The sequence below is a fragment of the Rhamphochromis sp. 'chilingali' genome, assembly GCF_963969265.1.
Source record: "Rhamphochromis sp. 'chilingali' genome assembly, chromosome: 1".
Lineage (NCBI taxonomy): Eukaryota > Metazoa > Chordata > Actinopteri > Cichliformes > Cichlidae > Rhamphochromis > Rhamphochromis sp. 'chilingali'.
The window spans coordinates 69,775,918-69,788,522 of NC_137929.1; the positions used below are offsets into that span (position 1 = coordinate 69,775,918).

The 12,605-nt window shown below is 41.5% G+C and overlaps 1 long non-coding RNA gene across 1 annotated transcript; it reads left to right on the forward strand.

Annotated features, from left to right (window-relative positions):
• Window positions 1-5,469: 5,469 nt before the first annotated feature.
• On the forward strand, window positions 5,470-7,515 carry LOC308396935. The gene is made up of 4 exons (XR_013971663.1): window positions 5,470-5,609; window positions 6,522-6,690; window positions 7,033-7,277; window positions 7,406-7,515. It is a non-coding gene; the product is annotated as an uncharacterized lncRNA (long non-coding RNA).
• Window positions 7,516-12,605: the final 5,090 nt, after the last annotated feature.

A 12,605-nucleotide genomic window follows, 5' to 3' on the forward strand; every position in this document is an offset into this window, starting at 1 on the left:
TCCGCCCCTTCCTCCACCTCCACCTTACACTCTGAGAGGACAATAAACACATCATGAGCTGTATAGTGACAACCGTGAATGTAAACGAATTACTCGTTATTGATGACACATCACTCACATGCCCACTAACATAAATCATACCATATATGCATAGTATATCAGAGTATTCGAGCCCATATGGAAAAGAAATAGAAAAAAACTTGCATAAGATGTGGCCTACTTCATATAAAGCTCATATGATTTACTCATGAAAGTGGCCACTTTCTCATGACTTTCATACATTGTTTTAGTAAGTATCCAAAACATACAAGTTTCATTATATAATTTTTCAAGAGATCTTATATCTGTTTTCACTCTTGTATGCTTTTCATACAAGTTTCACACAAGACAGATACAAACTTTATAAGATTTATATATATATTTTCCATATGGGAGGAGACAGGGCAGTGCATGTGTCAAACTCAACTTTGCTGGCTAATCACAAGCATAGGCTTGGCGAGGTTGTGCTCACTCACAGTTGCTGCAATCAGAGTTCACAACAATGTCAGACTCTGTAGTTCCCCCTTCTCCATCTGACTAGTACGTACATAGCTCAATGTTATGCTTTAATCACTGGATTTCTAAGTGGCTTTTAGAAATTAGGTGGGCCTTTTAGATTCTTGGGAAAACTGGTCTGATGAGGAGAGACAACATCAATCCAACTTTGAATGAAGCAGGTCTCATTTAGAGAACCTAGGAGGCTAGGAAGCAGATTTCCAGGCTTACACTCCTCTGCAGATTCACTGCTTGTGTTGGAAAGTTTTTCATCGCACTGAAGAAATGGGGAACAACCACAGGTTTCTTTTCTAGACTAGCCAGGCTCACAAAGACCGAGAGCTCTGAAGCCTTATACTGAATTCCCTTACACTCGTCTTACTTTCCCACAAACCTATCTTTGAACATTATCTTTCATTAACTGCTGATATTTATTGAGATCTCCCACAAAGAACTTCAGTCATTACTTCCTCCAAACCATCAACTTGTCACAGAGAATCTGTGAATAAGGATCCACTGCAGCACTGACCTTTGACTTTCAGCTCCACTTTTTTCTCCATCAGGACTTTTCCCTCCTTGCTGTAGGCGGTGCAGGTGTAGGTGTCTCTGGCTGTGTGTGTGGGGTATTTCAGTGTCAGACTGAGGTCTCCAGTCTTCAGTGGTTTTTTATTAATTTCTGTTCGGTGTCTGTAATGTCGATCCTGTTTTTCTGGATGGTCAGAGCCGTTCTCGTACACATGGACGTTCCTGTTATTTCTGTTCTTCCACACAACCTTATTTATTTGAGACAGGTGAACTGTGGCTTTGAAGGGCAGCTTGGCAGACCTCACACCTGTATCCACCTCCACTTCTTGAACTAAAGGAACAACAAAGCACAACATGAGCTGCACAGCATCAGCAGCACACTTCCTTTGGCAGATTGAAGTGAAATATTTACAGTAAAACATAGTGAGTGAAGGAGAAACACTCAGTGCATCATGGAAACCCCCAGCTGCCTACATCTTTTGCAGATGAACTAAAATTATTTGGTCCTTAAAAAATGTATTACATTTAGATAAACACATCCTCAGATGAACAGCTAAATGCAACATTTTACAACAGTGTTATGATTTATTTAACATAAAACCTAGCTCCTGCTGATCAACTGTAGTCAATTAATTGAACAACATCAGACAATATGGGGTTAAAATGTAGACAGACAATGGGATGATGCAGTGAGAAACATTATTCACAGTGGACAAAACTATATAAAGTTTATTTATATAGCCGGATATGAACCACAACCTGAACTTTTGGGAATAAACATGCTTTGTATAGATGAGAACAAAGTGGACATGTTTGTCCTTAATGAAGAGCTCCAGGTTTGTAGAAAACCAAATGTAAGCATGATGGTGAAGAGATGATGTTTAGGCACTATCCGGTCCCCTCTACACCGAAGTATTCTAGAGTCAAAAGTGAGGCCATCTGTCCCAGAGCTGACCCCAACCCTGAGCAAGGGTAGAGGGACCAAGAGACAGAAGAGACTTGAAGAACAAACTACAGAGACGCAACCTCGACACGCAGACAGGAAAGGAATCGTGTGTGGGTATGTGTCTGGTGTTGGTATATTCATTTTGTAAATAGATTTGTAAAGTAGCATTTTAGATTGAGTATTTTGGTCACCTTGTACATATTGTTCACTGCAGCAGCCTAGTAGGCGTGAGAAGCCATTTTTGTTGATTAAGTTTTCTCCTGTTTTTCATGTAGAAAGTTAGGTAAGTGAATTGTCTTTTGTTTGGTTTTCATTTTGTGTAGGAAAGCGTGGGGACCATCAGGGAGTTTTGTTTGTTATTTTTGGCACTGCTCACTGCTGAAGCAAATAAATGGCTGCTTAGCACTTCAAAAGATATTGTTGTTTGTGTTCTTGCTTGGGTGGTGTGTGAGTGGGCCAACTTCTTGTTGCGTTCAATACATGTCTAGACAAAGAACGTAACACTACATACCTTCTTTATTTTTCAGCCTTTTATATCCACAAAACATGCCGATACCACAGCAAATAGCCAGGACAACCACAGGAACCAAGACAGCTGAGAGAACTTTGGGCCAGACTGGAGGAGGTGGAGGAGGAGGTTCTGTAATTAGCACAAGCACAAAAAACCTGAACATCATCCAGCAGATTTTGATAAATTTAGAGTTCACTTCTCCTCTAACCTCTGTCTACATCGCTGACCTGTGACCTTCAGTTGTAAGTAAATCCAGCTCACATCTCGTCCAATGATGCGGAGGATGCAGGTGTAGGTTCCACTGTCAGAGACTGTCGGGTTTCTCAGAGTGAGGCTGAGGTCTCCAGTTTGCAGAGCATCAGCACTCATTGATGTTCGGTTGGTGTAACGCTGGTTTTGGTCATCCAAATCATCACCACTCTTCACACGAACATGGACTGTTGGGATGTTCAGGTCCTTGCGGTCCCACACTGCTGCTGTGAACTCACTGGGAGCAGCTAGTAACTGACAGGGCAGCAGAACAGACTCTGCCCCCTCGTACACCTCCACTGCTGTGGCATGCTGGGAAACTGAGGAGAGAAAATATGAAGCCGATGAATGCAGTGATTTTGTAACATCAGGTGAGACAGTATGAGGACCAACATGCACAAGAGTTGAAAGGTTAAAGTCTCAAGTCTAGCTACAGATGCAAAGATTGTTTGTATTTACACACTTACAATATGTTTACTTTGGTCTGAATCTGAATCTGAATCTGTTGATGAGTTTATAAATTTTGTCTTTTTTGTGGCTTGGCTCCTTTTCACACAGAGGAAACTCCCAGTGAACCAGAATCTCTCAGTAAAAATCACATGAGAAGATTCAGTCCTCTTAAGCTGGGCAGACACTGCGATTTTTTCAGTCGCGCGATTCAGCTCCTGCTCAAACTGCACGATTGACACAGGGGTTAGAAGTTCATAGGTCACGATGCAGGTCTCACACTATACGACCCGATGCTCTGATGCGACCTGAGTGCTCACACTGTGCCTCCATAACATGAAGGTTATAACAGAAAAACTGCCGCTCGCTCTCTCTGTCTTTCACTCACACAGACACGCCACCACCATCAACTTTGCTAAATTGCTAATGAAAAACATGATCAGCTGTGATTGAGCAGCAGTGTCGATCCAACTATTTTCACGGTTGTTATGGTTGTGATCATTTTGTGATGCCACATCGAAAAGGCTCAGATGAGCCATAGTCCTACAAGTTGTGCCTCCATCGCTTGTGTCCAGATCACACGCTGCTACGTCTTTTTTGCTGACATTTGTGTTTGCGCGTGCGCAGTGTGACAAACTGCGGAGACACCCTCACGACGGTTGCGAGGATTTCAAACAGGTTTGAAATCCTCCCGACCAAGCGATTGATGATCGGGAGCTGGTCGTGAGGTGTTAATCGCGTCTCGTTAACCCATGTATACTACACGATGCACGACGCACGATGAAGGCCAAAATCGGGCCGATCGCCAAATCGGTCGCACGACTCAAAAATCGTCTCAAAATGGGCCAAAAATCGCACAGTGTGAGCCCAGCATTACTGGTCACACGTCCCTATGACAGGGGTGACAAAAGTAAGACTCATGGATCTCATGGAGGACTTACTCACAATTGGTAAAAAATAAATAAATCTATGGTTGTTATAGTTTGTGTACTCTGCACATTTGTGCACAAAGTATACAGAAGCTGTTTAGCTCAGACTTGGAGCGTACACTTGGCAGTTGTTTGTTTTTCCTCAGGTACTTTCCCCATAAACAAATACACTGGTTTTTATTTGGAACTGGACAAAAAGTACCTCTTCCAAAGACTCTCCGTGCAGTTGGTCTGCAAAGACCAATATAACTGCACCCAAGGGTGATCATCAAGTTTACATCTGCACAAATGAAGCAGCACATATTGAGCATCATAGAGGGTGATTATTGGAAAAATGATTGGATTGAGCTGCATAGGGAGGGGCTTCATTCACGATAATACACACAGCACTCATCAGTGCAGTGGTTTTACATTATGATCTCAAGTTACAGACATCTGTGTGTGTGTGTGTGTGTGTGTGTGTGTGTGTGTGTGTGTGTGTGTGTGTGTGTGTGTGTGTGTGTGTGTGTGTGCATGCAGAGGATCAGAGTGTCTTTCTTACCAAGTAAGAGGAGCAGCAGAATCTTCATCCTGCAGTCAAAGTCCCGTTAAATCTAATCCTCAGTCAGACTGCGGACACATAAAGCAGCACACTGCAAACACTCCGAGAGACTGAAGCACAAACACCAGTTTACTTTCAGGTTCACTGTTCAGTCATCGGGGGGGGGGGGTGACCGGGGGATCCCAGGCAGAGAGTATATAGTGTTACAGTGCTATAATCCTATTTTTATCTGGGAGAAAATAGAAAATAGAACTAACTAGGAATGCACCAACACAGCAACAACAAACACATGTACCAAACTATTATGTCTTGTTTTTAAAGAGTGAGTGAGCTACAGAGAGCTCAGACTTTCATAATGATATGTGACCAGTGTCACCTGGCAGTCAGCGACCTGCTCTCTGGGACTGGAAGAGTAGGAGTGAAAAAGAAGTGGTGGGTGGGTAAGGAGTGGTTAGCTTCCAGAATTTCAGGAGAAGATGATCTCAGTAGTACAGAACAGAGTGAAACAAGACCCTGATGCTACATACGACATATAAAACTAGAATTACTGAGCCTTTTTTTTCCTGGTGCAAGTCGCTACTACTAGATTTACTAAGCCTGCGCAAATTTCCCCTGAACCTAACACCTCCTAGCACCCCGCTGAGAGGCCTTCAGCTCCATCGTTCTCCTGCTTTTGTGGTGCAAACACACCCTCCCCCAACCCCCAACCAGGAGAGATTCAGAAAGTCAAAAACAGCTCCATTGGTTTCATGACCACGTTCTCTACCAGCCTCTCACCCCAAGGGGAGAAGGGTCTGGCTGCAGCCACTGTGGAGCTCCACAGTAACCGGATACACGTGACCTCCACAGTAGCCGGAAGCACGTGACCTCCACACTAGCCGTAAACACGCATGGATACCGTGGAAGTCTTGCAAGTTGATCACAAAGGTTGGTTAAGTCTTTCTTAAATAAATTTGCCGTTAGTGATTTTATAATTCTAGGAATCGTCTAGTTTTCTTACAATGATCATGTTGCCACTTATTTAGCGTTACAACAACATTCCTCCTTATTTTAATGTTTTTTCATCGTGCTCCATGGCAGAGAAACACACAAATATGCTTTTTCCTGGGCCTGGTTTAAGTAAGAGAGCTGGATTAACGGCTTCTGTGGGCGAGAAGAAGCAAAAACCACATTTTGCATTAGAGTATGATTTATTGTTGGCGTCAGAGATGCAAAATAACGAATACTTCAATACTGTACTTAAGTAGAATTTTCTGGTATCTTTACTGCTGTACTTTTTTGTGCCTACTGTATACTTCTTTATACTTCTACTTCTCACATTTTAGCACGCGTATCTGTACTTTGTAATCCGTACATTTGTAAATCAGCCCCCCGCACGCTGCTTTGGACGCAAGATTACTTCAAAATTTTGTACATAAATTATATTTTAGACCCTGTACTTCTTGCTTCGACTTGACTAAAAAGTCGAGTCGGTGCTTTTTAAACAGAGGTATCTAAACTGTAGTAAGGAACGTGTGTACTTGTGACACCTTTGGTTAGCGTCAACACTGTAAATTTCGTCACAAACAGATTTATATATTTATCAATACTTCTATTCGTTATTCTTTTCTGTACAGCTTTTTTATTGCCCAGATTTTAGTTAGCCCCTGTTCAATTGACTGTTATATGTCAATAGAAACATGTCTCACAAATTAAAGTGTCTTGTAAAATATTTGTGGGGGTTTTTTTTCAAGAATTTTCTTCCCAAATCTATTACATGCCAACTGTAAATTGTTATTTCTGCTAAATCCTTAACTTAAATGTATATATGGTGTTTATCTGTTTCTCTCTCTGTTTTAGATGCACACATCAATCTGGAATTCGGGCTTAAAGCCAGAATTGCAGGAATGCAACACGTGTTGCAGAGGACTCTTTCACTGCCCTCTGTGCCCCACTTTCAGCCCTACTGTCAGGGCAAAGATTGAGGAGCATCTAAGTGTGCATATAAAAAATGCTTTGCCTTTCAAAGGTATGTTTGTATTAAATATACTTTATAGTTATAAATATGCACTTTTTTAGGCACTTCTGCAGTATCTTTGTTGACTTAAAAGTTGCTGTTGATATTGTACAGTTCAGTGCATTCATCTGCAACAAAAATAGTGTTTTTATAAAATATATTTTTATTTACTTTTCACCACTTTTCTTGACATAACTTTTGTGATCCATACCATTTAACTTTCATTATTGAGGTTGGCTTGGATGTTTTTGTTAACATGTACAATCTGATTGTTAGACAAATTGATTGCATTCTATACAACTATACATTTAAATTACATCTGTTTGTTTGTTTGTTTGTTTTTTTCTCTTACAGATAAAATGATATGCCGGTGCAGGCTGCCTTGTAGGACAACAGGACACTTTCACTGCCCTGTCTGTAAGATTACAATCATACGGCGTGGGGATATGGCAAGGCATTTATTGTCTTGTCAGCATTCTTCAATGCCAAGTCAGCCACCATTATCAGGACTGCTCCCCGCTGAACTCTCCGAGGAGACCCGTATTCCTCTGGCAGTACTCTTCGAGGAGCCCCGTCTCCCCCCCAAGGTTTTGTCTTCGGTATCTGAACCATTTTCTGAGTCTTTGTTAGAACATTCATATGCTCTACCCTCTGTGTTCAATAAAACTGCAGCTGATGGAAAGTCCATGAAAATGACATGCCCTCACTGTGGCCTTACTCTTCATAGCTCTGGCAAGCTATTTGCACACTGGAGAGAGGAAGCCAAAGCTGTGCTTGAAGGACAACACGTGTCCATTTTCAGACTGAAAAAGCGCAAGTTCCAGGAAGTCAGTCAAGTCAGTATTCACTTTAAACAGTAGTGTAATTACATGGTTAGTGAAATTTGAATAACTGTTAAAAAACTGTTCTGCAACAGAGAAATAACTATGTTTTCATCCCCATTTGCCTGACACAGGAGCCAGCAGTTGTTGAAGATCTGCGTCCTGCTGTGCAGTGGGTTGTCCAAAATAAGGCACTTTTCTGTGGACATGTAACAATGCCCAAATATCTGTCCTTAAATCAAGGGGACCAGCAGAGGGTCTTAAGAGACATGTCAGAGGAAGAAGACACTGGAGCAAGGGACTTGTTCCTCTTTGTTTTTCAGTTTGCAGAGGACATGGAGCTCTTTTTGAAAGCATGTGCTGATGAGCAGGGGCTAAGGGTCAGTGCTATGTTTGACATGTAATGGACAAATGAAGGCACTGGCTGTGTTTGTTTGTTTGTTTGTTTAATATGTTGTTGTTGTTGTTGTTGTTGTTTTGTTTTGTTTTTTGCGTAGTACAAAATTCCAATTAAACTTATTTCAAAATGTTGTTCACTTTATTCTGTGTCCATACTTATAATAAAGGATTACAGTGTAACAGCATTAAATGTAAATGTAACAGCATTTTTTTTAAACTTGTAATTTCAAAATAAAAAGCTTATTGTTGATATTAACAGTAAAGAATTGTAATCAATAATATTTTTATACATTTTAAACATTAACACTCTGGGCTCTATCCTGGCCATTTGTGGACACTTCACTTGTTCTTTTTTTTTGACTACTGCACTGCAGTGGACCAAAAGAATGACACGGGTTTGATCTTAAGGATCTAATAGTTGTGTGTGTTGTGCATGACATTGCCACACAAATATGTATTTGCAAGATAGAGTAGAATAAATTATGACGCATGAAATATTACATAGGCTGCAGTGAATTTCTGTTGATGCAGCCAATTGAGCTTTGAGTTTCCCAGTAAAACTTAGCTTTGAAGCACCTGCTAAAAACACTTTTACTCTTGTACATTTCAAAACAAGACACCATAGCCAAAATATTAACAAAATATATATTATTAAAAAATTCAAAGCTGCACATACAGCAACAAACACCGTTAGTAAATGTGTCCTGGAGTTTATGCAGGTGCAGAAAGTGCTGCTGCTGTAAGTCAGCCTAACAGCTTCCAGATCACTTATTTTTCTGGAAAGATGGTAGGAAGGCCATCACTGCTCATTTCTACAGTCTCCCAGATCTTGGAATACAATCCCTTTGTACCATGAAACCACTTCGCAGTACTAGGAGTCCACTAAAACCTATAAAGAGAGTGATCCTGGAAGAAATGGGGCACTAGTGACCTCAACAATTGCAAGACAGCCTTTTCCCCGATGCTCAGATACAATTTTGATTTTGATGAAAAGGACTGGTGCTATTTTAAAGAGTCACGTCGGCAAAAGTAGATAAATGTTTTAAGAAATATACATTTTATAGCATTTTGTGAACATACACAAAAAGTGGCCATTTTTGGCAACAAACAAGCTGAGAGAGAGTTTTATATTTTTTGCTCTCCTTGAACAAAAATAATAGTGCATAATAATCAATGTTGATGTTAATCAATTAGATGTCCCAGACACTACTATTACTAATACAGCAGCCCCTCGTTTATTGCTGGTGTTACGTTCAAAAAATAACCCGCGGTAGGTGAAATCCATGAAGTAGCCAACTTTATTTTTTACAATTATTATAGATGTTAAGACTGTAAAACCCCTCACTACATGCTTTATACACTTTTCTCAGACAGACATGAACATTTTCACACTTTTCTCTTTTGTTTAAACACTCTTAGAGTTCAAACCTTCGTAGAAACATAAGTCCAGTATTATGGAATGAAACCTAAAGGTGCATTTGAGGGTGCAAAACGTTTCGTCGGCATTGTTGTGTTTGTTTGGGAGAAAACTTACAAACATACAGTACAGCACTTCAGAGTTACACTGCTAGCGATCAAAGATTTATGTAAATTCGACAAGCTAAACGCATTCTGTACTGTACAGCAGGAGTCCCCAACCTTTTTGCACCACAGACCACTTTAATGTCAGACAATATTTTCAGGGAACGACCTTTTTTTTTTTTTTTTTTTTTTTTGGCCTGTCCCGTTTGGCTCTTTTGCATCAGAATTGTTGTCTAAAGGCAAAGAAAGATGCCCAACGGATTTACTTTACCAAACTGACCATCCCAGCCTTGCCGTAATGGTCCATTTGATTCACCTTTTATTGTTTATTTTATTTTCACTTACTGAATACGGGACAGACTTGACTGGGGGAAAGAAGGGGAGAAAGAAAGAGGGAAAGAGAAACAGCTGAGAAGAGGGACGGGGGAGAAGGGCAAAAGACAAAAACCAACAGAACGGGCAGAGAAAAAAAAAAGCATATATCAATCACCTGGATCACCTGCTGAGAAAGAAAAAAGAAAGCAAGCAGAAGAGAACAAGAGTAATAGAATAAACAACATCAGGGAACGACCTTTAAGGTGTCGCGGATAAATACAACAAAAGAATAAAAAAAGAAACTGTAGTATTTTGTAAATATAATAATAAACGTGACTTGAGCTGTGCGCCAGCAACAATGAAAGTGACATCCTCTTCTCTGCTTCTTAACGCTCTCTGGTCGCTATGGTAACGTGTAAATAGTTCTTTCAAAATAAGACACACAACTACAACCATACATTTCACACCGGAAGATCAACTCTCGCGGAACGGTACCAAAAGACTCACGGACCGGGACCGGTCCGTGGGCCTATTAGGGACCGCTCCTGTACAGGAGACACTGGACTAGATTGATTGACAATGGTCTACAGCAATCAGAACGCACAACACGATGTACTGTAAAAAAATAAAATAAATCAGCGAAACAGCAAGTGTCACTTTTGGCCACGAACAATTTAGGGGATGGTGAATTTTTTTGAACAAACCCAGCGTGTTAAAAAAACCCCCACTTAAAACCATTTTTATTTCTCAGCAGCATCAATAGTAACAAAAACGCAATTTAGTTTTCGCTGTCAAAGTCGATTTAACTGAAGTTACGTGTTTCCGGTTACTGTGGAGCTCCACAGTGGCAGCCAGGTGCTCTTGCCCAAGGGGCCCTTTCCCAAGTAAGATGCATTGGAGACATATTTGGTGTCCAAGTCCGTGGCCATCCTGTCACGGACCCAGCTCTGGAGGACTCGGGGTCCGTGAGCAGTTTTGACTGTTGATGTTATTGTTGTTATTATTATTATTTTGGTGATGTGTGTGTTTTTCTGCACTGTGCTGTGTTAGTCTGTGTCCCACTCATATGTATAGGCAGGGTATGGGTGTGTATGTCTGCGGGTGTGGCTGGAGGATGGAGCTCAGCCACCTGCAGGCCTGAGGGGTGTGGCCCTGCGGAAGGACTGGCCACACCTGAAGTTCATGCCACACCTGTTGGTGATCAGGGCTCGTCGGGGGAGCTACTTAGGAGAGAGTTGGAGCTCCCACCGGCACGGGATCATTGAGTTATCTTACCAAGTCAGTGTGTGTCAGCTTATGTCTGTGCTGTGCGTATATGCCCGCCGAGGGTTAGTGTTGACGGCTGCGTCTCTGGTTTCCCTACAGTAGGAGGAGTGGTCCGGAGTGGCAGCACGCACGGGGGTGCGGAAACACAACAGCGGGGAGCACGAGCACAGATATCGGAGGGAAGCACGCACACGGGGTTCGAGGGAGCAATGGGGAGTTATTGTATTTACAGCCTTTTCATTGTAAATAAAGAGCACTGTTTGCACCGCAGAGTCTGCGTTTTGGGTCCTCCTTTCCCCACATCCCCACGGTCTGCCAGCCAGACCGTGACACATCCAGAACTTGATCCCAAATTTGTCTGGCTTGGTTGCGATATACTGTGTGAATGGACAACGATCCTTGGTAGGGAACAGCTGTTCATCTATGGTCATGTGTTCTCCTGGAGTGAAACTCTTAGCACAGTTCTAGTTGAAGCGTGTCCAGATGTCGGAGATCGCCACAAGTCTGTTTTCACCTGTTCTGCCCGCATGTCCTTGACATCAAATCGAAGGTGTTGCATAATTGAAATGAATCTATCTCGGGACATTGTCTCTTTGATTACTGGCACCAGAAATCCTTCTGACCAGCAATCCACACTGGCACCAACAGGACACATGATTGCTCTTACAAACAGGATTGAAATGAATGTCATCAGTTCATGAATTGACAAATTCCAGTCCTGCTCTGGTCTGCGGGCTTGATGGACCGTACACTCCCTGATGGGGAGTGAATAAATAAATAGAGAATGGTAAATTAACATAAAACTCACTCTAAATAGGTTTATATAAATATCATATGTACTATGGCAATTAAAAACATTAGCAGACTCAGTGGGTCCAGCTTGCGCAGTGAAGCACGAGCGATTTGCTACTGCACTGAGTATTCCAATATCCTCCTCCACCCACACAGTGCCACCATACAGTGTGGCAAAAGAACAGAACTGAGGGACAGAATTTATTTTTTGTTTTTTAATTTTTGCTATTTTTACATGAACAGGCAGAGGAGGGAACATGCAAAGCTGGAGAGATCACACGTCACTCATGTCATTGTATTAGCAACTATTCAATCTGTTTTCACAGATTTTTGTTTTTAAATTAAACAGATTTGCATTTCCATATATTGTGAATGTGTGTCTATCTATTTGCAGGTCAGTCAATGTGTGGGATATACGGCAGGCATTTTTGAGGGTTGTAACACAGATTTTTCTCCGCCTTGGATCTGAGCTACTCTGAGTGAACAAATGCAAACGTGCCAGGCCTCAAAGATAATGGGTGGTTTGCACAACAAAAGCAGGAGGAGAGTCAAGCTGACGACCTGTGAAAATCTCAGCAGGGGTGAATAACACCTTGGGACTTGTGTCAGAAAATAAAAAAGTCAGCAATTCTAGGAGGTTTTAGGTCCAGGGGATTCACGCAAATTTGCGCAGGGTCAGTAAATCTAGTGATAAAGGACAAATGCAGGACTACATGTTTAGTGCTCAGCTCAGATAAAATAATTATTGTGGATGATTTTAACATCCATGCAGATGCTAAGAATGACATCTTCAACATAGAATAATTTGTTATT